Raw genomic sequence first — 6,520 nt, 5'->3', positions numbered from 1 at the left:
TCTCTGAAAGACAATGTCAAGGGAATGAGAAGACAAACCACAGACTGGGAGAAAAACATTTGTAAAAGACACATCTGAAAGAAATGTTACTCAAAATAAACAAAGAACTCTTAAAAGTCAACAATAAGAAAGTAAACAACCCAATTAAAAAATGGGCCAAAGACCTTAATAGACATTTCAGCAAAGAAGATATATGGCTGGCAAATAAGCACATGAAAAAATGTTCCACATCATATGTCATCAGGGAAATGCAAACTAAAACAACGGGATGTCACTACATACCTATTAGAATGGCCAAAATCCAGACACTAACAGCACCAATTCCTGGTAACAAATGAAGCAATGAGAACAGTCATTCACTGCTGGTAGGACTGCAAAATGGTACATCCACACTGGAAGACAGTTTGGCAGTTTCTTACCAAATTAAACATGCTCTTAACATATGATCCAGCAATTGTGCTCCTTGGCATTTACCCAAAGGAATTTAAAACATGTCCACACAAAAACCTGCACATGCATGTTTATAGCAGCTTTATTCATAACTGCCAAAACTTGGAAGCAACCAAGATATCCCTCAGTAGGGATAAATTGTGGTACATTCAGACAATGAAAATAATATATATAATACATATATTCAGCACTAAAATGAGCTATCGAGCAATGAAAAGGCATAAACTTAAATACATATTACTAAGTGAAAGAAGCCAATGAAAAGACTACATGCTGTATGAATCCAAGTATATGTTATTCTGGTAAAGGCAAAACTAAGGAGACAGTGAAAGAATCAGTGGTTGCCAGGGGTGGGGAAACAGGGGAGGGATGAATAGGCAGAGCACAAAGGATTTTTAAGGCAATGAAAATACTCTGTACCATCTTATAATGACAGATACTTGTCATTACACATTTGTCCAAAACCATAGAATGTACAACATGAAGAGTGAACCCTAATGTAAACTATGGACTTTGGATGATTATGATGTGTCCATGTAGGTTCAGCAATTGTAACAAATGTTACCACTCTGATGGAGGGTGCTGACACCAGAGGAGGCTTAGCATGCATGGGGGTAAGGAAGGGGTAATACAGGAAATCTCTGTACCTTCCTTACAGTTTTGTTGTGGATCTAAAACTGCCCCCCCAAAAAAGTTATTAAAAATAATAATTAAATAATTAAAAAAAAAAAAAGAAAAAAAGAGCAGGGAGGAAATGAGGGCTCTAATGCAATTCCTAACAAAATTCACTTGTGAAAGCATTTCTAAGTTAATGGTCTGTACAGATGAGTTAAAACTCTGCCTTTGACAATCTCAAATTCAACGAGCTTAAAATTAAATATATAATATTTTCTCATTATAGTTTCCCTCTAAAACTGTCACTGTATTCCCTGACATTTAAATTCAATATCTAGGCTCAATCAGTAGATACGGATGCATTTGAGATCCCTGAATCACCTAATACCTAAGTGCTCTAAACAGGTGTCTGCTAAGAAACATATAATCCATTTAGTGGAGGCCTATAATATTTGTTTTGTTTTCACAGATGGTGTTGGATTATTGAAGCGGAAATATGCCAAGAAGTTTTTAGAGTACCTTTCCATTTGAGTTGGACTTTGCATTATTTAAAGCTATGATAATTTAACTCCGCTCTAATCCTCCAGTCTGACCAAATCTATTATTTTCTATATCTCCTAAATTTCAGGTTTCCTGTTACTAACCCCTGCATCATACAAAAAGTTTCAGGGAGGAAAACATATCATTCACTTTCAAAGTGTTTAGTCTGTCTCCTTATCTTTTTCTTTTCAGAAGGCAGGCAATGGACACTAGTGGGTTGAAACGGAGTTAGGAAAAACAAATAACAGTATATCTACTACTGACTGACCGTGGGGAAGTCATTTAATTTCTCTTTATTTCAGTTTAGTCATCTGCTAAATAAGGTAATAAACTTGTTCAAACTACTAAGTTTTTAAAGGGCAAACGTGTTAAAGTAGTTCAGGATTTGCTTGTTTGTTGAGAGATAAGTTCAAAATATTATCATTATTTACGTAATCATATAAAATATCTACCATGGGCCTTTTAGTTACTAAGGGTGACAGTGTTTGTTGTAGAGTAGGAGTTGGACAGTGAATTCAGCTCTTTCATTTTGTGATCTTGAGCAAATTACACTTGTGTTTCTCCGGCTGCCTAGAACCTGACCTACTTTTTTTATACCTGGAAAACGCCTCATCGTATACATTGTTGTTGAACTCTCTCCCACTATAGAACCTGAAAAAGCCAAAAACACACACCTATATCTGCCTTTCACTACTAGCACTTAGGGTATTGGCACAGAACCTAGGCTTCTCCAAATAGATTCTTCCACCTGAGACTCTGAGCTCGGATTAAATGAAATAGGCATTGAGAGTAGAATTCATTTTGTCAATGGGAATGGCAGTGGTGGGGATGGGAGCTCTGGGAGTTTCCATAGGGCTGTTCCTACTAAATGGTGCTACTTTATTAGGCGACGGGCTGACAGGGGGATTCAGCTGGTTGTTCATGATATCTATCTCAACTTTATACTGAGGAACTGGGAGAATCCAGAGGATGAACTTAGGGTGTGATATTTCATATCAGAATTCCATTTATCACGTGACCCTTCTAAAACCCTCATTCAAACAAATGGACTCAGTGGTGTTCTAAGTTCCCAGCAATTAGATTTAACTCAGAGCTGGTACAATTAAGTCCAAAGAGATCTGTGTATTTTTCAAGCTGTCCTAGTACACTAGGGAGGCTGGAGGACATGTTTGTGGTAGGCTGAAAAATGGCCCCTGACAATATACTCCACATCCCAATTCCCGGAACCTGTGAAAACAATGGCCCTCTGTATCCTCTGTATCCATGGGTTCCATATCCATGGGTTCTGCGTTCACAGATTCAACCAACTGCAATTGAAAATATATTTTTTTAAATCCTGAAAGTTCCAAAAAGCAAAACTTGAATTTACTGCTCACTGGCAGCTATTTATGTAGCACTTACATTATATTTACAACTAAATACATAGCATTTATATTGTATTAGCTATTATAAGTAATCTCAAGATGATTTAAAAGATGTACATAGGCTATATCCAAATACGACACTGTTTTACATAAGGGTCTTGAGCGTCCTCAGATTTTGGTATCTGCAGGGTTGGTGGGGATGGAATTAATCCAACACAGATACCAAGGGACAAATGTATCATCTTATACGGCAAAAGATGCAATTAAGTTAAGGCTCTTGAGAGGAAGAGTTTATCCTTATTTTTCTGATGGACCCTAAATGGAATCATAGGTATCCTTTTAATAGAGAGGCAGAGGGAATTCTGAGACAAACATACATAGAAGAGAAAACAATGTGAAGATACAGCAAAGATAGATTGTTTTTTTAAATACCTTTATTGGAGTATAATTGCTTTACAATGGTGTGTTAGTTTCTGCTTTATAACAAAGTGAATCAGTTATACATATACATATGTCCCAATATCTCCTCCTTCTTGCGTCTCCCTTCCACCCTCCCTATCCCACCCCTCTAGGTGGTCACAAAGCACCGAGCTGATCTCCCTGGGCTATGCAGCTGCTTCCCACTAGCTATCTATTTTGCATTTGGTAGTGTATATATGTCCATGCCATTCTCTCACTTCATCCCAGCTTATCCTTCCCCACCCCCCCGTATCCTCAAGTCCATTCTCTACGTCTGCATCATTATTCCTGTCCTGCCCCTAGGTTCTTCAAAACTATTTTTTTTTTTTAGATTCCATATATATGTGTTAGCATATGGTATTTGTTTTTCTCTTTCTGACTTACTTCACTCTGTAAGACAAACTCTAGGTCCATCCACCTCACTACAAATAACTCAATTTCATTTCATTTTATAGCTGAGTAATATTCCATTGTATATATGTGCCACATCTTCTTTATCCATTCTTCTGTCGATGGACACTTAGGTTGCTTCCATGACCTGGCTATTGTAAATAGAGCTGCAGTGAACATTGTGGTACATGACTCTTTTTGAATTATGGTTTTCTCAGGGTATATGCCCAGTAGTGGGATTGCTGGGTCATATGGTAGTTCTATTTTTAGTTTTTTGAGGAACCTCCATACTGTTCTCCATAGTGGCTGTATCAATTTACATTCCCACCAACAGTGCAAGAGGGTTCCCTTTTCCCCACACCATCTCCAACATTTATTGTTTACAGATTTTTTGATGATGGCCATTCTGACTGGTGTGAGGTGCTACGTCATTGTAGTTTTGATTTGCATTTCTCTAATGATTAGTGATGTTGAACATTCTTTCATGTGTTTGTTGGCAATCTGTATATCTTCTTTGGAGAAATGTCTATTTAGGTCTTCTGCCCACTTTTGGATTGGGCTTCTTGATTTTTTGATATTGAGCTGCATGGGTTGCTTGTAAATTTTGGAGATTAATCCTTTGTCAGTTGCTTCATTTGCAAATATTTTCTCCCATTCTGAGGGTTGTCTTTTCGTCTTGTTTATAGTTTCCTTTGCTGTGCAAAAGCTTCTAAGTTTCATTAGGTCCCATTTGTTTATTTGTGTTTTTATTTCCATTTCTCTAGGAGCTGGGTCACAAAGGATCTTGCTGTGATTTATGTCATAGAGTGTTCTGCCTATGTTTTCCTCTAAGAGTTTGATAGTGTCTGGCCTTACATTTAGGTCTTTAATTCATTTTGAGTTTATTTTTGTGTATGGTGTTAGGGAGTGTTCTAATTTCATTCTTTTACATGTAGCTATCCAGTTTTCCCAGCACCACTTATTGAAGAGGCTGTCTTTTCTCCATTGTATATTCTTGCCTCCTTTATCAAAAATAAGGTGACCATATGTGCGTGGGTTTATCTCTGGGCTTTCTATCCTGTTCCATTGATCTGTATTTCTGTTTTTGTGCCAGTACCATACTGTCTTGATTACTGTAGATTTGTAGTGTAGTCTGAAGTCCAGGAGCCTGATTCTTCCAGCTCTGTTTTTCTTTCTCAAGATTGCTTTGGGTATATGGAGTCTTCTGTGTTTCCATACAAATTGTGAAATTTTTTGTTCTAGTTCTGTGAAAAATGCCATTGGTAGTTTGATAGGGATTGCAATGAATCTCTAGATTGCTTTGGGTAGTCACTTTCACAATGTTGATTCTTCCAGCCCAAGAACATGGAATATATCTCCATCTGTTTGTATCATCTTTAATTTCTTTCATCAGTGCCTTATAGTTTTCTGTACACAGGTCTTTTGTCTCCTTAGGTAGGTTTATTCCTAGGTGTTTTATTCTTTTTGTTGCAATGGTAAATGGGAGTGTTTCCTTAATTTCTCTTTCAGATTTTTCATCATTAGTGTATAGAAATGCAAGAGATTTCTGTGCATTAATTTTGTATTCTGCTACTTTACAAAATTCATTGAGTAGCTCTAGTAGTTTTCTGGTAGCATCTTTAGGATTCTCTATGTATAGTATCATGTCATCTGCAAACAGTGACAGCTTTACTTCTTCTTTTCTGATTTGGATTCCTTTTATTTCTTTTTCTTCTCTGATCAGCAAAGAGAGATTTGAAGATTCTGGCTATGTAGCCAAAAGCAAAGGAATGCTGGCAGCCACAGAAGCTGAAACAGGCAAGGAACAGATTTTTCCTCTCGAGCCTCTAGAGGGAGCACAGCCCTGGCAGCACCTTGATTTAGGTCCTAGTGAAACTAATTTTGGACTTCTGGCCTCCAGAACTGTGAGAGGATAAATTTCTGCTGTTTTAAGCCACCATATTTGTGGTAATTTGTTACAGCAACCACAGGAAACTAATATACAATCCATTGATACATCCATAAATACAGCAAATGTATTTTCTAAAATATTGGCTGAGTGATTGCTTCAGCAGCACATATACTAAAATTGGAACAATACAGAAATTAGCATGGCCCCTGCCCAAGTATGACATGCAAATACATGAAGCATTCCATATTTTTAATGCATATTCAGATGTTAACAATAAATTCAAAAGAATGAAGAAAATTATTAGCTGAAATGGAAAATGAAAATAAAAAGCCTAAATGTCAAATATATAGGTTTTGTAAAATAATTTATATTAACATAAAAGGATATAAGGCAAAAATGAAAAGAATAAATCTAAAGAAATAGGGGAAAAATCTTCCTTAATTAAGACATCACTGTATCAAGGCCAATGTCCTTTTCTGAGACCTTCATCATACTGCCTGATGATCCATAGGACTACAATAAAATATGAGGCATCCTAACTATAATTAGATATAAAATGAGGTGGAATGATCATGGAATGGTGATAAGAACACTAGTTTTTCAGGATGTAAACAAATGAGACACAGGAAAAAGGTTGTTGAGACATAGACAGAAGAACCACCAATTTGAGAAACATAGGAATGACTAGAGTTACAGATGGCTTCCAGAGGGAATTCTGATTTAATTTGCATTCAGCAAGCAGCTCATGACAGCCTCATCTACTTTTCCACTATAACATATCCAAGACAGTGGTTCTCAAACTTTGGTTGGA

The 6,520-nt window shown here is 36.8% G+C and overlaps 1 non-coding gene across 1 annotated transcript; it reads left to right on the top strand.

Moving 5' to 3' along the window:
* Window positions 1–5,856: 5,856 nt before the first annotated feature.
* Window positions 5,857–5,960, top strand: LOC118902890. The gene has a single exon (XR_005021612.1). It is a non-coding gene; the product is annotated as a U6 spliceosomal RNA (small nuclear RNA).
* The last annotated feature ends 560 nt before the right edge of the window (window positions 5,961–6,520 follow it).

This window comes from Balaenoptera musculus, chromosome 10 (genome assembly GCF_009873245.2).
Source record: "Balaenoptera musculus isolate JJ_BM4_2016_0621 chromosome 10, mBalMus1.pri.v3, whole genome shotgun sequence".
Taxonomy (NCBI): Eukaryota; Metazoa; Chordata; class Mammalia; order Artiodactyla; family Balaenopteridae; genus Balaenoptera; species Balaenoptera musculus.
The sequence above is the reverse complement of the archived record's forward strand: the minus strand, read 5'-3'. Positions and strand labels throughout refer to the sequence as shown.